General features: G+C 43.8%; 1 long non-coding RNA gene across 1 annotated transcript; it reads left to right on the top strand.

Annotated features, from left to right (window-relative positions):
* Window positions 1-18,314: 18,314 nt before the first annotated feature.
* On the top strand, window positions 18,315-18,766 carry LOC143584916 (uncharacterized). The gene is made up of 3 exons (XR_013144456.1): window positions 18,315-18,377; window positions 18,486-18,551; window positions 18,719-18,766. It is a non-coding gene; the product is annotated as an uncharacterized LOC143584916 (long non-coding RNA).
* The last annotated feature ends 1,559 nt before the right edge of the window (window positions 18,767-20,325 follow it).

The following is a 20,325-nucleotide window of genomic DNA, read 5'->3' as shown; positions in this document are numbered from 1 at the left end:
ATGGTGATATAATTATATTATTTAGGTTGGCTTCACAAATGAAGTAAAGGTGCTTGCTTTAGATCTTGAAATCTTTAACAATGCCTGGAACTCACTTGATATATCTCAAGCGGAACTCAATAGCACGATGTACAAGTCACATATAATGCTTATGAGCTTCCAATGGGAGGCTGAAGAAAACCACTAATGTACCCCGGGCAGATTACGGATAATCTGGGGGTTAAGTAATGTTTCTCACGAGGGTTAGGTCCGGCAAAGAAGGATGTTCTTCAGATGACCTGCAAAACCGACACCGTGAGCTCGTCACTGAGAAGGGGGGGTTCCTCCTTGTGACCACCCTCCGGCGTGAGAATCAGACTAGATTGCTCTGAATATAAGTGTATATTGAGAGAAATAGCTAGTGAAGGTAAAATACCAGATGATCATACCGTTCCAAGGTGTTGGAGTATTTATAGCCGAAGGTAGGTTTCCAAGCAGGTACAGCCAGCTGTATAATATTCCTGTTCTACCAACTATGGGCTACGCACGTGCCATGCTGGTTGGTGGGTAGGCAGCGGCTGATAGTGACAAGGCCGGCTGTGTACTGTTCCCTTTCCACCAACTGCAGGCTATGTGCGTGCCGCGACAAGGGTTGGTGAGTAGGCAGCGGCTAATAGTGACAAACAGTACTAGAGCATGCTCCTCGTACTGTTTGTCGGTGAGCTGTCACCCTGTGATTGGTTCATGGGCTGCTTTGGTCAGATCTTGTCTATTTTGTCCATACCTTGGCAGGTATAGTACAAAAGATCTTCCAGAAGCATACAGACTGGCTCATTTGGGCGGGAGTATTCCCGCCTTGCTCATTCCTTCAGGTGACACTGAATTATTGAGTGCCTTGTGCGTGTAGCCTTGCTATTAGTGCGGGTAGCCTTCCCTGATGGCTTGTATCCGCAGCTGCGGGGACAGGCGGGATACTTCACCATTGGGAGGCTTTCCCTGCGGGAACAGCTGGCGTACTGCGCGTAAGGTCTTCATCTCTGAGCATGGTGGGTCCTGCGGAACTAGTTGGTCCTTGCGCAAACGTCCCTCTTCAAGGTGAGTCTTGCGGGTCCAACTGGGCTCTGCTGGGACCTACCTCTTCAAGTCCCCCCAGTCCAATGTTCTTCTCATGAATTGTTAATAAGTGAGGTGAGCTTTGGACTTAATCAAGGGGTTTTGAAAAGTATTTGGTTTTAAGGTTGTCCGTGGGGATTTTTCCCGCGGTTTCCCTAATGTCACGCAGAAATTCCCGACTTTTCTGCTTGATCTTTGGGTATGATGCGGGTAGGTGTGTAACCTCCTCGCAAGTCAGGAGCGTTGAGTTCCACTTGTGTAGATTCTCCATGAGGTTTTGGTAGTTTTGAACATAGTGATCAATTATGTTAAAACAACCAATTCCATCTTGGAGCTTCAAACAATCTAGTTCTCGACGTTCCCACTATGCGGGGATGTTATTCCCGTTTCCGCAAGCATGGCCCAGAAGATCCTTCTTGGTTTCAATTCCCTGCGGAGTGCTAGGTATGTGAAGGGTTTCGCCTTGACACTGTACCCGCACTCGTCTTATAGTTACTTTACTTCCAAGGTATTCCTGGCTTCAATTCCCTGCGGGTGCTAAGTATGTGAAGGGTTTTGCCTTGACACTGTACTCGCACCTGTCTTATAGTTACTTGGTTGCCTAGGTAAGGGGTATTTTCCCGCTTATTTTTGAATCTTTTTAAAATTCGAAGAGTTGGTGGAAGGATAAGAACAGTCCAAACTATTGAAACGTCGTCCGACGGTTTCTTCTGACAGTGTCAGGACGTGCAGGAAGTTATGGCGACGTGACAGTATATGGTCATTCCAGGCGCTTTTTCAGGCGCGTGGCCGCGAAATTAATGGCACGCGTCCTTTCAACAGCTGTTGCCAGCTTGCTCTTTGCCACGTGTCATAGTTTCATTGCACCTGCGATTTCTCTCTCTTCCGCATTAAATTCATCGCATTAATTGCGATGAGTATATAAAGGGTGAGAGGGTGCACCTTAGTCCACACTTTCTCTTCATCTTCTAAACGATTTCCGGCGAATACTCACTATTCCGTCGAGCATTCTTCTGAAATCGTTGTTCTGTACATTCAAAACATGTCTTCTACCCGTGATTTTGAGGCCACTGCCGAGGAGTCTGAGTTGTTCGTCGAGAACCCGACGTCGACGTCCGAAAAGGACGACAAGAGCACTGCTGGCGAGTGCCAGTGCGCTCTTCCAATTGACCTCTACCAGTACATCGTCCGGAAGTTCATGCTCGAGCCTTTCGAGCCTGAGTTTCCGGAGCCTTATCAGACGGTGTACTGTGCCCCCAAGGGCAAGATAGGGGTGTACGCTGCTTTCTTCGTCTATGGGAATCTGAGGTTCCCATTGACGAAGTTTGTATACCGTGTCTTGGAGAGGCACGGTGTGCATCTGACCGAGGTACACCCGATGGCGATCGCCAAGATCCGCCACTTTGAGTGGGTGTGCCTCATTGTGGGCGTGGAGCCCCACGTTGATCGGTTGATGACCTTCTACTCCTGGAGGTGCATCCAGGGGTAGTAGACCTTGGTCAATCGGATCAAGGGTTTGAAGATCTGCGCTACCGAGCGCAGTCTTCGGTCGTGGAAGCGGGAGTTTTTTTATATCTCCGCTCGCGTCATCCCCCTTGCGATGACGTTTAAGAATGGGAGAGCACTCCCCGCCCTTCACGCCCTCAACCACCAGGAGGCGGAATGGTTAGCCAAGATCTCCCGGATCCAGACTCCGGTGTACCGCTTTGCGGAGTCTGGGATGGTGATGCTCGGGATGAGCCGGGTGTGGAAAGAGGCGTCACAAATTCCCATCGTCCTCGAATACGGTTTGAACTCTGTCCCTTACGGTATGCTCTGTCTTCTTTGTTGATATAGGTTTTTCTTCTAACTGTTTCTTTTTTTATTTCAGAGGGGAATGACTTGCAGTCGCTCCTGCATCCGCAGGAGGCTGATGGTCCCGCTCGGATGGGTACTCGTGCTCTTGATGAGAACGAGTTGCCCATCCTGGAGCAAACGAGGGATCGGTTTGTGGAGGTGTACCCGCCAGGCCACCCAATTCTGAGCGCCACGCGGCCAGGTAAGGAGTTATTCAACCCTCGACCTCTCAATGCTGAAACCTCTGCTGGAATTCCTCTAATTCTGTCATCTTCTGATGAGGAATCCGCAGACGGTCTTTTCTTCACGCGGAAGAAGAAGGCTGCTGGCGGAAAGGGCAAGGCGAAGGTTACCTCCGCCGATCAGGGGAACCGGTCAAACTCAGAGACCGAGAGCGAGGAGGCGGCGGGGAACCCAGGTGGTGTTGAGACCACTGCTCCGGAGGCTGAGACGACTGTCACCTCCGAGCAGCCCAGAACGACGACGGTGACCGGTATGAAGAGGCCGGCTCCATCGGGTTCGTCCCCGCCTGTTCGCACCTTTAGGCTCAAGAAAACCCGTAAGTATAATCTTCCTTTACTTTTACTGCATAGTTTTCCACCATTATACTTATATCTTTTTTGTGCAGGCGTGGATGCTACCGCATTCCAGGGTGGAGTGGGAGGTAGCAGTTCTGGACCCATGAAGGTAGGTTTGGTCAACCTTCCTGAGGCGATGACCCAGGCGACTGCGCCTGCTTCAGTTGGTTCAGTTGCTCATCCCGTTGAGCCAACTGTTCCAGCTGTAACCTTATCCCCGCCGGCTGTCGGTGCCATTTTCACCGAATCCGTCACTGAGCCGGCGGTGATTTCTCTTGCGGGTTCTTCCGCAGCAGCGGCCACGGTTGTGAGTTCACCTCCGGTGAGTTCACCTCCGTTGGTTTCCGCCGCGGCAGCCTCCACCGTGTCTCCTCCGGCGCCTGCGACTACGGCCAGTCCTTCAGGTACGTTTGGGGTTGTGGCGTCTAGCCAATCCTTGCCTCCTTCCCGTCTCCTTGACCTTTTGGATGAATATCCCTTAGGTTCAGGTGATGGGTTTGGTGGCTATCGGCCTGTTGTCGACCCTACAGGTGCGTAGGGTTATTTTGGCCTATATCCCTTTCATCATTTCTTTCTCTTAACTGTTTTTTGTTTTATTGCAGTTCGTGATTCCAACGAGGTGTATGCTCCTCGGTGGAAGATCCGCCGGGGAACGACCCTCCGGACTGCTCCGGACTGCGTCGAATGGGCGCGTCACGCCGCCCCAAGCGGTGCGCTGGGGGAGGCCATGGCCAGCTACCAGGAGGGTAGGCTGTCCAACGAGCTCCGAATCCTTCTCGCCCGGATGCAGCCGCGCGTCGAGCTACTTTGTCGTGAAAACGACAAGTTGAAGACGGCGCGTAGCCTTGAAGTGGCTCAAGCGCGGGCCATCCGGGAGGAGAACGCGAAGCTTACCGCCATTGCTGCGGAAAAGGAGAAGGCCTTCAAGGCCCTTGAGGTTGACGTTCAGGCTCATCTGGAGGCCCGTTCCAAGGCTGCCCAAGCTGTTAACGAACAGCTTCGGCTGGCCAAGGAAACTGCAAGGAACGCAACCGAGAGGGCCACCAAGGCTGAAGCTGCTGCTGAGCCTCTACGCATCGAAAATGAGGAACTTAAAGCCAAATTAGAGGGGCTCCAGCAGGCTCATGATGCCTTGGCCATGGAAGATGCCAAGAAGCTCCAAGAGATCTTGGACCAGAGGGGGGTGCTTGACCACACTGAGCGTAAGCTAAAGGGCGTCGAAGAGGCTGCAGCCAAAGATGTGTTGCTTGCCAACCTCACAAAGAACGAAGCCGAACGCGCCCGTAATGAAGCTCAAGCTGCCCTCCAGGAGGCTCTGGTTGCCAAGGAATGGCTTCTTCGAGAAGCGTTGTCGCAGGTATGCGCAGCTTCCTAACTTCTAACTTCTTTACGCTTTTCCTTACTCTTGAGTTTGACAAACTTCTGTTTTGTAGGTTGTGCATCGGGTGTTCACGAACACATCATATGACGATGCGATGAGCGCAGCCCTCAACGCTTCTCATGAGGATGGGGAAAAGGCTGGCTTCCTGCTTGGTCTAGGGTTTGTTGAACAAGGCATCCCGCCTTCCAACTTCCCTCTTTACAATGTGGATACTGAAGCTGCTTATGACCAAGCAGTGAATCAGTATGCTGCCTTCCCGCATCCGGTGGTGGAGAAGGTGAACGAGATTGCTGCTGCTGATGATGGGCAAGCTATCCTTAAAGCTTTCCTTGAACCGCCACACTCTACTGAAGGTGCGGGTCCAAGTGGAAGTGGTCCTGAAGCTTGATCCTTTAGATCCCTTTCCACCACTAGAGTAGATTTTTATTTTTGTATAGCTTCTTTTGTATGCGGGTATGTACCCAGCAATCTTTGTAATATTTGAATTTTGATGGAATAAAGATTATTTGCTAATGCCTTGCCTTGTTTATTTCACGCATATTCTGATTTAACTTAGCAATTTCTTTAGTACTTAGATAAGTTAACTTTTCAACGTTGCAGATAATAAGTTAAAGTTTTGCTTCCTCTTTCGTGATTGTGCGGGTAAGACCGTCACTTGCACTTAGTAGGATGGCTAAACTTTACCTATATCTGACCTGCGTGGAAGTTTTCCTCATCCTTTCCTTTGAAATTTTCTAAGTGTTTTGAATAAGTTAACCTTTCGACGCGCGGTTGCCAATAGGTCAATGTTCAGTTTCCTTTATCATGATTGTGCGGGTAGGACCGTCACTTTCATTTATTGGGATGACCAAACTTCACCTATAGCTGACCTGCGTGAAGGTTTTCCTTAGAAATTTTTACCGTTTTATGTGTTTATGCGGGTTTTGCCGCTTCCACACGCAACGACTTCCCATATTTATACGGTGAATACCGGCATAGCAGCGTGGGAAGTTTATAAGTATAAAGGTAAGGCTATCAACACAATGTGAAAGGAGAATCATTTTCATTAGAAGTGGCTCTATGCCTTTTCTTTACAAATTTGGAATTGATCTACATGTAACATTTGCGTAATTGAGCTCCGTTCCATGTTCTTGGGATAGGAGTGCCATCGAGCCTTTCGAGCCGGTATGCGCCTTTTCCCAAAACTTCCTTGATAATGTATGGTCCTTCCCAGACCGGTGCCAGTTTTCCTGGGCGCTCTTGGTTTGAAGCCTCGTTGTTACGCAATATGTAGTCTCCTACATTGAAGTTGCAGAGTTTTACCCGCGTGTTGTAGTACTTTTGCATTTGTCGCTTGTAGTTTTCTTCACGCGCTGCGGCTAAGTCTCTGCGTTCCTCGGTTAGCATAAGGTCTAACCGTCTTTCCGCATCATTGTCTTCTGGCTGAATTAAGACCCTTGGTGAGGGCAAACCAATTTCGACTGGGACCATGGCTTCAGTGCCATAAGTGAGGCTGAACGGGGTTTCTCCCGTACTGGCCTTTTTCAGCGTTCTGTTTGCCCAAAGGACGTGTGGAACTTCGTCTACCCAGCCGGATCTGTGTTCTAGGAGTCTTTTCTTTATGCCTTCGACGATGCTTTTATTTGCTCTTTTCACCTCACCGTTACCTTGCGGGTGTGCCACTGAGGTAAAGGTGTGGGTGATTTGAAGTTCTTCTAGCCACTTTTGTAGCTTCTTGTCAGCAAAGTTGGTGCCGTTATCGCTCACCAAAGTCTGTGGAAGTCCAAAACGATAGATAATAAATTCCCAAATAAATTTTTTAATATGTTTTGCGGTTGTTTGGGCTAAGGGTTTTGCTTCTATCCACTTGGTGAAGTAGTCGATGGCTACCACTAGGAACTGAACGTTTCCTGCTGCTGTAGGAAATGGGCCTGTCACATCGATGGCCCACTTCTGAAATGGCCATGAAGAGGTGACTGGAACAAGTTCATTCTTCGGGCGATGCGTGTTGGGTGCGTAGAGCTGGCAAGACCTACACTTTCTGATGTATGCTAGCGCATCCGTATGCATCCCCGGCCAAAAGTATCCCGCGTTGTTTAGCTTAGCTACAACAGCGCGTGGACCTGCGTGTACTTCACAGATGCCTTCGTGTACTTCCCTTAGGAGGTAGTCAGCATCCTGGTTGTCCACGCATCTTAAGAGTGGGCCAAGAAAGTTACGTCTGTAAAGGATGTCATCGTTGAGTTGATAGTTTAATGCTTTACAACGTATTTTTCTTGCCTGTGTTTTTGACTCTGGTAGTATACCCGCTGCAAGGTAATTTATTATTGGTGTCATCCACGTTTCTGTACCGGTTTGGATGACACAAATTTCCTTGTGCGGGACTGATGGTGCTTCAAGGAGTTCAATGCGGATGTCCTTTCCCAAATGGGTGAAGGCTAATGATGCAAGCTTGCTTAACGCATCCGCAGATTTGTTTTCGCTACGCTTGACGTGTATGACTTTACAATCATTAAAATCGCGCATAAGCGTTTTTGCTTGTGCAAGGTACAGGGCCATTGTGTCGTTCACGGCCGTGTACGTTCCGTTTATCTGATTGGCTACTAACATGGAATCTACGTGGGCTTCCAAGTTTTTCACTCCCATTTTACGCGCAATTCTCAGCCCTGCCAAGAATGCTTCGTACTCGGCTTCGTTATTCGTACTTGGAAAGTCCAGTCGAATAGCGTAAGTGTATTCTTGGCCTGCTGGGTTGGTTAATTTCAACCCTGCGCCTGAACCCTCGTTGCTGGCTGCTTTATCGGTATAGAGTCGCCAGACATCATTGATGTCTTGTGCTGGAGAGGGTTGAGCCTCCTCCTGGCACTCTTTCTCCCGCGAAGCGAGGACTTCTGCAATAAAGTCGGCCAGGACCTGGCCTTTCATAGCTGGTCTTGGCTTGTACTTTATCGCATATTCCCCCAACTCAATTGCCCATTTGGCTAGACGTCCCGATAATTCGGGTTTGCCTAGAACGTTTGCGAGTTTGAAGTTGGTGAGAATGGTGATTGGGTGACCCTGGAAATATCGTCTCAGTCTGCGTGAAGCTTGTACAAGTGCTAAGACTAATTTTTCCAAGGTGGAGTACCGGGTTTCTACGTCTGTTAGGACACGGCTAACATAGTAAATAGGCATCTGGATACCTTTCCGCTCTACTAGCAGGACTGCCCCGGTTGCTCTATCTGTGGCAGAAAGGTATATGATTAATTCCTCCCCCGCTTCTGGTGCTGTGAGCGTTGGGAGTTCGATCAAGCATGACCGAATTTCCTGAAAAGCTGCTTCCGCTTCTGGTGTCCAGCGGAAGTGCGTTTTCTTTAAACAGTTTCTCAATGTTGACACGAATGGGAACGACCTATCCGCATGGTTTGACAAAAAGCGGTTAAGTGCGACTAGGCGTCCATTCAGTGTCTGAGCTTGCTTGGTGGTAGTAGGTGATTCCATTTTGATAATGGCTTCAACCTTTTCAGGGTTCGCTCTGAAGCCATCTTTAGTAACAATGACTCCCAAGAACTTCCCTTCTTCCATCCCAAAGGAACACTTGCTCGGGTTGAGCTTCATGTTTATCTTTCTGAGCGTGTTGAAAGTTTCTTCGATGTCTTTCAACATCGCTTCTGGCTCAGGGCTTTTGATGACCAAATCATCCATGTAGACTTCCAAGTTTCTCCCAATTTGGGCATGAAACTCTTTGTCCATCAGGCGTTGGTATGTGGACCCTGCATTCTTAAGTCCGAATGGCATCATTTGATAACAAAATGTGCCATCGGGCGTCCGAAATGCGGTTTTGTCCTGATCATCTACAGCCATGTGGATTTGATGGTACCCCTTATATGCGTCAAGGAAGCATTTAAGGCGAAACGGTGCTAATGAATCCACTTTGAGGTCAATTTCGGGTAACGGGTAACAATCTTTGGGGCATGCTTTGTTTAAATCTTTGAAATCTGTACAAATGCGCCATTGTTTGTTAGCCTTCGGTACCATAACGGGATTTGCAACCCATGTTTGATATCTACTAACGCGTACGATGCCCGCGTCAAGGAGTTCCTTGACTTGGGTTCTACACGCGTTAGCCTGTTCCGCCCCCATTACTCTGCGCTTTTGTATGACTGGCGTAAAAGCCGAGTCACACTTGAGCTTATGCTCTGCTTTACTTCGCGGTACACCAGTCATATCAGCTGGTGTCCACGCGAAGATGTCAGCGTTTCTTTGTAATAAGCGTTTGAGTAAGGTGCGCGTAGGATCAGCGATTGTTGGGCCAATTGTAACAGCCTGGTCAGGGTATCTGCCATTGAGGGCCCATTTTTCTGGTTCGGTAATGGTTGGTTTAGCCATCTTTGGTTTGGGTTTAGATGAGACGGATGCGATGCATACCTGGGGGATACCGGTGATCATCGCTACACCCTGAGCAGTTGGCCATCCCATCATGCCGTGGACTGAAGATACCTCGGCGTTGAATCTTGCCATCCCGTCTCTCCCGAAGAGAATGTCGTATGTGTGATGTGGCTTCCTCATTACGACGAAGTCCACGTCTTCTGTGCGGGAGTATTTCCCGTCCGTGAGAATGACGGGGAAAGATAGGATACCCAGGTGGGTGTTTGTGCTGCCGTCGAACCCTTCCATTAAGGCGTAAACCGTTTCCAGGCGCTCTTTGTCTTCGTCGTCTAGCTTGTCGAAGAACTGCCTGTACATAACCGTTGACGAGGCGCCGTTGTCCGCAAGAGTGCGGGAAGTTATGTAATACCCCAGCTGGCTTTTGATGACGATGGGGCCTTCCTTGCTGGGTCCTCCTGGCACTCGCGGGAAGCGTACCTCAGCTTCCTTCCATTCACATGGTTCTGTCGTTCGTCTTTTTCTTCCACTGATGTTGCCATGAACCATGTGGATGCTGATGTCAACGGGCTTTCGTCCATTGCCTTTATACCGGTTATCATTCCTTCCTCCATTCTTGATTGATGCCACAAGGTGTGCAAGTCTACCATCCTTGACGAATGTTTCAACAACATCCTTCAAGGATGTACACTCCTCTGTATTGTGACCCTTTGTCCCGTGGAAGTCACAGAATTTGCTCTGATCCGCATTAGGTCGTTGTCGGATCATTGGAGCTTTTGGCCATGGCAGTTTTTCGGTGGCAAATATCTCCGTGACGCTTTTGGTGAGTAGCGTCCACCGGTGTTTTCGGCTTGAAGGGTGCGTGTTATCCCTTCCGCCAACAAGAGGGCGAGAGCTGGATGAGGTGTCAAAGTTTACCCTTGACTGCCAAATACCTAGCTTCCTCTTCTTGTTCTGCCGGGCGATCCGAACATTGTTTTCTCTGGTCCTCTGCGTGTAGAGATATGTACTTTGGGGAAGATCCCTACCCAGTTGCTTCTCCGTCTCGGCAAAGCGCTTGGCCGCCGTCATGATGGCATCCCATGTGGATGGCATGCCGTCCTTACCTGTCAATGTGCGGATAAGCTCCGGGTATTCGGCGCCCTGGATGAAAGCGGCTGCGAACAAGATCTTCACTTATGTTGCCCAGACTCAGCTTTTTGGAGTTGAAGCGAGTGATGAAGTCTAGCAAAGATTCATCTTCCTCTCTCACGCAGTTGAGGATCGTCCACTGCTCTTCAGTATATTTCCTCTGTTGACTGAAGTGTTGGCTGAACTTGTGTTGAAAGTCCGCCCAATCATAGATGTGGTGGACCGGTAAACGATCAAACCACGCCCTGGCCGCTCCAACCAGCGTCATTTGGAACATATAACACCACGTGGGTTCCGTCCAGTTACTGACGGTTGCCCCCGCTATGAATCTGTTCAAGTGATCGTCTGGGTCGGATAGACCATCATAAGTACCGATGTTGGACATCTGTTTGGCACTTCTCGGGGCGATTGCTTCCGCGATGTCCCTTGAAAACTTGGACTTTCCCGCATTTGCGGCAGTTGGTCTAAAGGTTTTGGAGAAGTCACATGGGTTTCCTCCCGCGTTCCTTGGTTTGAAGGTTTCTCCAAAATTCCTTCTTGGTTGGAAGTCCGTTTCCTTACGCTTCCCTTTCGCCCTATGGCGAGGGTTTGCGTCGGTGTCGGATTCCTCCCGATCATTGTCCGAGTACTCGCACTCACTGTTCATGTTGAGCTGTTGTCGAGTATTTCCGAATTCGTCAGCCTGTTGGAGTGAACGCAAGCGTTCATCCAACTCAGCTTGGAACTCTTTCTGACGTGCCTCGGCCCACGCCTTAACTTGATCGAGTGTTTGGCGAGGGAGCCTCGCCTGTTTCTCCAACTGGGCATCAGTGAACCCCAGTGAAATATTGTTTACTGCACTTGCCCCGGCTTGGGTAACCGGGGTAGTGTTCGTAAAATTTGTATAACCGCCGCTGTTCCCCCCAGTAGCTGGGGTTGTGGTTACCGGGGTTTCTTGGTCACTTACTGGCCTTGGGACCGGAGTAACGTTAACCATTTCTTCTGAAATTTTGAAAAAACTGAGAATTAGTTCTAGCTTTTATCCCACGGATGGCGCCAATGAAGAAACACTAATGTACCCCGGGCAGATTACGGATAATCTGGGGGTTAAGTAATGTTTCCCACGAGGGTTAGGTCCGGCAAAGAAGGATGTTCTTCATATGACCTGCAAAACCGACACCGTGAGCTCGTCACTGAGAAGGGGGGGTTCCTCCTTGTGACCACCCTCCGGCGTGAGAATCAGACTAGATTGCTCTGAATATAAGTGTATATTGAGAGAAATAGCTAGTGAAGGTAAAATACCAGATGATCATACCGTTCCAAGGTGTTGGAGTATTTATAGCCGAAGGTAGGTTTCCAAGCAGGTACAGCCAGCTGTATAATATTCCTGTTCTACCAACTATGGGCTACGCACGTGCCATGCTGGTTGGTGGGTAGGCAGCGGCTGATAGTGACAAGGCCGGCTGTGTACTGTTCCCTTTCCACCAACTGCAGGCTATGTGCGTGCCGCGACAAGGGTTGGTGAGTAGGCAGCGGCTAATAGTGACAAACAGTACTAGAGCATGCTCCTCGTACTGTTTGTCGGTGAGCTGTCACCCTGTGATTGGTTAATGGGCTGCTTTGGTCAGATCTTGTCTATTTTGTCCATACCTTGGCAGGTATAGTACAAAAGATCTTCCAGAAGCATACAGACTGGCTCATTTGGGCGGGAGTATTCCCGCCTTGCTCATTCCTTCAGGTGACACTGAATTATTGAGTGCCTTGTGCGTGTAGCCTTGCTATTAGTGCGGGTAGCCTTCCCTGATGGCTTGTATCCGCAGCTGCGGGGACAGGCGGGATACTTCACCATTGGGAGGCTTTCCCTGCGGGAACAGCTGGCGTACTGCGCGTAAGGTCTTCATCTCTGAGCATGGTGGGTCCTGCGGAACTAGTTGGTCCTTGCGCAAACGTCCCTCTTCAAGGTGAGTCTTGCGGGTCCAACTGGGCTCTGCTGGGACCTACCTCTTCAGAGGCGATTGATTATCTAGATACTAATCAAATGTCAAGTCTTTTGTAATCACATGTTTGTTTAGGACATGTTAAATGCAATATCGAAAACTATTTAGTTGTATCGTGTTATTTGCTTGGTGATTTAAAGACACTCCGCTGCAACGAGCAGGTCAAAACACTAGTATGACACAAAACTGAAACACTTATACACAATATGAAAGAAAACAAGGTTGATGCTAAATTAAAGCAAGTTCAAAAGTACCAACACTTTCAAATATGGAATTATGAAATAAACAGAATCCGGGTCATAATCTTAGAATCCCAGCATCCAATGATCCACAAAAATACTTGATAAACTAAAAGCAACATATTACGTAACAGGTTTCAGTATGATCACCTGGTAAAACTAGAGGTTCATGACGACAAATCTTGATCTGTGGTTAACAAGCCTTATTCTTGCCATCGTTATCTTGAAATCCGATCACTTCTTCTTCGCGGGCTTCTTCACAGTTTGTTGCTTTTGTGGCTTACGGGCACGTGTAAGTGCAAACTCTCCCAGTTTGTGTCCTACCATAGCATCTTTGATTTGAATCGGGCGATGTTTCTTGCCATTATGAATAGAAATACGATGGCCAACCATTTCGGGAATAACCATAGATGCACGAGACCAGGATTTTATCACGTGTTTTTCACCAATTTTGTTAAGCTTGTTTACCATTTTCCTCAAATGATTAGCAACAAAGGGGAATCTGTTAATAAGTGGCGCCATTGAGAATCAAGCTTCTTTCTTTCTGTACCTGAGATACGCACAAAAACAATTTGGGGAAAACAAACTTAATATCAAACCTAAGGTTGTAAATGTATCAAACAAGGCCTTGTTTATATTCATCCGTTAAGCTTTTACCGGACAAGTGAACAGTTCACGAACACCTAACCGGACGAAAGTTCTTGCTTGCGCTCATTCATTAAAAAAAACTTTTCGTGAACCGTTCACGAACACAAACAATGTTTTATTTGATTGGCTAACCAAGAAAGGTCGGTGTCGATTGTTCGGTCCGCCTACCAAGTTTGTGTATTTTAACATTTATATTCATATGTTAATTTATATATATAATCACATAACAGTATAACACTCATGTTTATTATGTTTTATAGTTAATACTTTTGCCTAAATCTATATGATAAAATTAGAAACCTCATTAGAAATATTAAAAAGCTTTAACAAAAATAAACGGGTAAACGAACACATTAACGAAAGTTCACGGACATGGTTAAAGAACATGGCCCTTGTGTTTGTTCGTTTAGTTAATCGAATGACATTCTTTGTTCATGTCCATTCATTTATTAAACAAACAAACAAACATTAACGAATACATTATCCAACGTCCATGAACACAATTATACAAACATAGCCTTTTTTATGTTTGTTCATTTAGTTAATGAAATAAAATTCCTAGTTCACGTTCGTTCATTTATTAAACAAACAGACATTAACAAACACATTATCAAACGTTCACGAACACAATTATACAAACATGACCTTTGTTTGTGTTCTTTCATTTAGTTACTCGAATGAAATTCCTTGTTAATGCCGTTCATTTATTAAACGAACAAGCATAAACACACAAACAAACACATTATCAAACGTTCACGAAGACAATTGAACGAACATGGCCTAATATCATCATCGAATTAAAGATCAGCGTAACAAGTAACTTACATTTTCAGTTGGCATATTGAATTAAATTACTCGAGAGTATTAAAAAACGAATATATTCTTCAACCAGACGTAAGAATTGTGGTTTGAAAACACAATATTTATGAATCAATAACTACCAATTAATAAGTTTCATAGACCCAATTAACCCTAAATAGAATAAGGAAACGACAATGGAGTACGAACACAGCTAAGAATCATTTCAGGAGATCGAAATGAAATGGATAATCATAACCAGTGCTCACCTTAGATAGCAGATTCAAAGGATGCGAGAATTCGGCAATGGCCTAGGGTTTTAGAAATGACGATGGCGGTGAAACAAGGCTAGCCAAACAGAGCTTGGCTTGTTTTTTATTTATTTATTTATTATGTATTTTTTGGTTATTTTTATATATTTTGAGAAAAATCTTAAACAAGCCAAGCTTGAATTGAGCTCGGTTGTTTGGTGTAAAATCATTACATAAAAGTCTAAAAGAGGTAAAACTTAAAAAACACAAGGCTTCCAAATATTTAAAGATTGAGATGCTTAATTTGTGTTGAAACTCTTGGGTTTGTTGGCTCGTCCCGGACTTCATTGGGCACGGTCTCAGCGGGAAGGAAGGCGTACATGCCTAGTCGTGCTTGCATGACGAACGCATCGCTGGTTGCGAGCTGCTTCTGCTCGCCTGATGAGTCCAAGGCAGGACGAAACCAGCAGACCCGATCATGAGCGAACCGATTTGCTGGCCTTCGGGCGTCACACGAAGTCTGAGGGATAACTCCGTGACATTAGTCTCAGCTCGAGCAGCTAGACTCGTTTGCACCCCTATTCTTAATACATAATGTATAATGCTCTTCTAGATTGATTTGTAGAAATATGCAATTTTGTAGTTTAAGAGGGTAGTGAGTAAAGCCACACGTGGCATCTAAAGCCCTTAATTGAAACTGTTTATTAAAATAAGCCCTGATTTAGGCTTAGGCTCCATTTAGTTTAAGCTTGGCTCGAAGTTGATTTGAGACTTAAAAGAACATATCTTTATTAGTTCACGAACAACTTCACTCGTTTACACCTTACTTATCATCCATTGATACTTAGGTTTTTCTCACCCATTTTTTTCCCTATTTAAGAAAATTTGATTTGGTAAGTCTGGTTGAATCTAAACAAAACCAAAATTATAGTTTGGATAGAAACAAAACAAGTCAACAAAAATACACAAACCTTAAAACCTAATACATAAATCAATACATGTAAATTATTTCGAAAAAACTTGTGTTTCAGTATTTCATTGAGAAAGATAGAAGAATTGGACAAAGGGAAATAAGGATATTAAGAGGTTTATATAATTACCGATCTAAACCGTCAGACTAAGTTGCCTGTTGTCTCGAATATGACCAACGTTTTGGTCGTAACTCGTAAGCATATTCGTTTACACTTTGGTGAACAACAATCTATGATAACAAAATCAAGTGATTACATTTTAATAATTTATATTATTTTTTTTTATGAACAGCAACTCACAAGCTTGCTTAATCTACTTTTAAATTATGTTTTACAGTTGCGGGATTTGAACTCATCTCTTTAACTTAAACTCATACCTTTTTAAAAGACAGTTTATAGCATCTTAATTAATACCATTAGTGTAAAGACCTTAAGGCTTGTAGGGATGAGCTTGGTACAGTACTCATATCCATGCTTGTACCGGATTGTACCCATACCGAAAATCAATAAAAATGTGTACCAAATACTCGTACCAAATTTTTCGGTATGGTGCTGGTATGGGTATTGGTACGGTATTTCGGTACGATACCCGTTTTTGTACCGCTTTGCTATTTTTTATTTCCAGATCTCAAATGATCTTGAAACCGGTACGAGTAACAAACAAACTTAATTAGTCTGGTAACCGGTGCGATTACAGGTACGTGACGAGTACCAAATTAGTACAAGTACCAAATTGGTCATCAACATAATGATCAGATAATATTGAAGAACCTTAATCCGGTCGCCGATTTTAAGTGATATGTTTGTTCGACTCTTGTATGTTATGTTACTTAATGATGAGAAGCCTATAATACTTGTTCAATAATAACTAGGTTATTGAGTCGCGCGCGCCATGGGTTGAAATATAGAAATCGACAAGTACACACACATAATTTCAAATGACAAGATATTTTTAATAGATTTTTTTTTAATATGTTGTTTGAGACGGCAACATGATTTATAATTGCAATCCATATTCATATGGAACGGAAAATAAAGTACAGAAAGACATAACCATATTGTTTAGCATGGTTATGTATTGATACTCCATTGACTTGTTTAAGTATGTCTTTTAATACTTTTTTTCCATGTGATATATGAGTTGAGAAAAAAGAACATATAAAAAAACACCATTGACTTTAATAATATACATATTAAGATACATTATAAACACATAACATCTAAACAGATATGCAACGTTAAATATAAATAAAAATTATAAATACCTAAATGTCTCCTTATAGATAACGTTTGTGGTGATATATGTGACTTTGCATTCTTTATAACTGCCCATGTCTGAAGGCCGATTTCTTTAATAATAAAATGACTCTTTACATAGTTAAAAAGTTGTATGCTGAAGAGAATACTCCGGACTGATGATGATGAACCAATGTGTCTTCTCCCCTATGCTGAAGAGAATCCTCAGATCTGAGATCCGCCGATTCCGACGAGTTTCAATCATCACCCGTCCATCATCGTCCGAAGTAGGTCCTTCGGGAATAATTGTTCGCTTTGTCATCGTCGGAATATTCGCCGGATTCTGCTAGATCTGACTCATACAACAAAAAAATACAACGAGATGCTATTCTAGACAAAAAAAATACGGATGACACCAATGAAGAAACGCGGATGCGACCCGTATTAGTGTTAGATCTATATTTCCACCGGGTAAGGGCTAATGGGTGAATCAAGGCTAACCTGAGCCGAGAGCGAAGCTAGATCCAGGTTCCGGGTTCGTTACTTGCAAAACAGACCACCGTGAGCTCGTTACGGGAAGGACAAGATGAGGGGGGGCCTTCCCGTAACCACTCTTCGGCGTGAGAATAAGTATCGCTATTTAGAGAGAGAAAGTACTAATTGATTGATGTAATATGAGAATTGTGAATGAGTAACTCATGATGATTGAGAGAGTATTTATATAAAAAAAAAATTATGAGAAAAATATTAAATCCAAATTTGAAACCAATTTAAAAACAATTTGTACTTTATCATAAAAATCCAAATTCTTCGACAATTATTCACATTTATTTTCTTTATTTGCAATTACCCGTGACTTTTAAATTTTATTCTAGCAGACCTGCAACTTCAATTTTTATATTTTCAATATTTTCTTATTTCATCATTAATGTTAATAAATGAATCGGTTAGGATTTACATTTAATAAAGATATTGAATTTATTTATTAAAATGACTTAAAAGATAAGAACCATATATTAAAATTGGTTGAAAAAATTTGAGGATGGCTATGAGATTGACAAGTGGCAAAAGTGGTAGTCTTTTATTAAAATAGATAAATTGTTTGGCGAGTCAATTAATTGAGACCAATATCCATATGCTAGGAATCGGCCCACCTTCCTTGATGGTAATGAGCTTCTTAAATGGATCGAAATACCCTTTTTCTTAACAAAACACAGAATTTCAACGGCCTCTACGAGATGCGGTCACACCACCCGAGAGCTTCGTTGGGCAGAATTTCTAACCCGAATTCTCGATACAGTCACACCACGAGAATTAGAATTAGCCTTCCAAGATCACCTTCTAACCACCTGCCAAGAAATTAGAATAGCAATGGAAATAATAACCAGTATAGAGAATTAAAATTAGGAAAATCAAATCTGCTTTCATTTCCATTTCTCCAGTACATAACCATAAAAAAAAATAACTAACAAAGCATGACCACCCCACGTTTCCTACACTTGTGGAATTCTCAAACAACTACCTTGACAACTTATAAAATAAAGAAAACACTTGGAAAACTAAAAAAATAACAAAATTAACATGCCGTGGAACAAAACGTGGGGCATAACTGATGCCGCCATCGAAGTGTTTGGATACTCCAGCTGGGCTAAAGTGATCCATTTCTGATATGGGCTCATGTCCAGTCGACTTGGGCTTGGGTTCACTGGGTTATGGATCGGTGCTTCCCCATCATTCCTGACCCATGAGCTCGAGTCTGGAATTAACCCTCATCGGCCAACCCTATATGGTTTATTGCTTATATAAGTTGAGCTTATTTTTTGTTACTTTCAGGTCTATGTTGGTAAAAGCGGTCGGGAGCTGACTGGTCGAGTTGCATACATGCAGTACAAAAAGGTATGTTTTTCATCTGTTTTAAGTTTTTAAAGTATAAACTTCATGAAATATGATTCTTCACGAGTTTAATTTGATGCAATGCATGTTTTGTGTTTGAACTTTTGGCAGGAGAGTGGATTAGGGTTTAAAAAGGTAAAGAGGAAATCTGGTACCAAGAAGAAGAAATGAATGATGGTATGTGATGTTTCAAATGGTTTGAAATTAGTAAATTTATTTTAATACATTTAGATTATTATTTTAGCAATATAGCAAGTAAGCATTTGCTATAAAAATTAGTCTGCGTCAAGTGATGTTTCTTTTAGTTAGTCTAACATGAAGGTAGAAGTGTGCATATTTTATAGATCATATGAACCAACTGTACATGGTCTTGCGGTCCATTTCTAGCCGCCGACACAAAAAGTGGCACAGGACTAAGTAGTTCCTTTATAGGCTTTAGCCACTGACATTTATTCATATCACGGACCGAGACAATGGTGGACACAGTGTGATCCAAATCCATGTAGTTTTCCGTGAAAAAATCATTTTGATGGCAAAGGACACACGTATGTAAAAGCAGCACGGGATAGTCTTGTAGGTTACGTGAAACTTTCACCTTTTAAGACGGCATGAATGTGTAGTCATATGCATCAAACACAAGCACACAACCGAGTCTGTTCTGCAAGCTTGCCCAATTTATTCCATTGGCCGTTCGAATGAGTTATTATATGTATTTAGCCACACAAGTTAATCTATACTTGGCAGCCAAATTATGTATTAATCAAACATGGCATATTATTGCCCCAACTATTGTAGATCATACTCTTGACTAGCAATTTGTGAGAATCAAAGCTCTCAATTCCATTTGGTGATCATCAATGTTTTCATTGCCATTTTTGTGAAGATCATAGTTCTACGTCCACTATTTTAATATCTTAGCATACAATATCTAGCCTATAAGCCTATATCATTAGAATTCGCATGTCATTCATGCCATACAGCCCATACATAATACACACAATTAAGCCTGCGTATAAAGTCAGAACCCAACCGTCACTTGCTTTCAAATAGGGTAAACAAATTAAAACACATTTATTAAAATCCATCTTGGCTTATTCTTACAATGGGCAATATGAATATCAGTCTATACATCGTTTTGAAAAGTTTTATGTACCCGCCTCGGTCATTCTCAAATGATTGTTCCTTGCTTGATGACGGTTAAATTTCTAATGGTGAATCCAAATTCAATTAGTGTAGTTCTTTAGGCACAATTTGAAATCAAGTAACACAATGACAGATTCTATTATTATCAAGGCTGATTAAATCCCTATTCTGACCACTAAAGTCTTTTTTCATACTCTACTAAACCTTTGCCTCATAGGTATCAACAGCCAACACTCCATGTGATCATGTTTAAATAGCTAGTGGATTTAAGCTTCATTTGCTCATTTTGAAACTAAACTCGTTTGTTTAAAAATTCTTCAAAGGAGTTTGATAAACCTCCATATTAATTTCATGCTTGAAAACACTCATGAAAGTGTAACTCACAATTTAAAACCATTATTGGCACTTGGTCAAGATTCACCAAACTTCCATTTTAGGTCACATTTAATTTAGTTATCTTTTTACTTCTGCCCAAAAAATAACAATCAATTTGTCTTGAAAACAAAGGTTTTATCCCTTGTGGGCTTGGAGAATAAGTGTTTTCACGGTGGGTCAAGCTATGCAAAAAAGCTACTTCATGGATAGTGAACAAACACTACGAAGTGTTTCTTGATAACGAACATGTGAACATACCATTTGCATATGATACTTTTGCTTTCCTTGCGCTCGAGGCCAAGGAGCTACTTAGTCGAGTCTAATGAGTCATGAATATTAGCGTTATGATCCCAAGATCCATTAATGTAACTTACGACTTGGTTTTCCTATCCAAACGAGGCGAGTGGCACAACTTGTATGTTTCCTTTCTATT

This window comes from Bidens hawaiensis, unplaced genomic scaffold (assembly GCF_021521415.1).
Source record: "Bidens hawaiensis isolate Kalapana, Puna unplaced genomic scaffold, B.hawaiensis_p1.1 tig00033490_1, whole genome shotgun sequence".
Lineage (NCBI taxonomy): Eukaryota > Viridiplantae > Streptophyta > Magnoliopsida > Asterales > Asteraceae > Bidens > Bidens hawaiensis.
The sequence above is the reverse complement of the archived record's forward strand: the minus strand, read 5'-3'. Positions and strand labels throughout refer to the sequence as shown.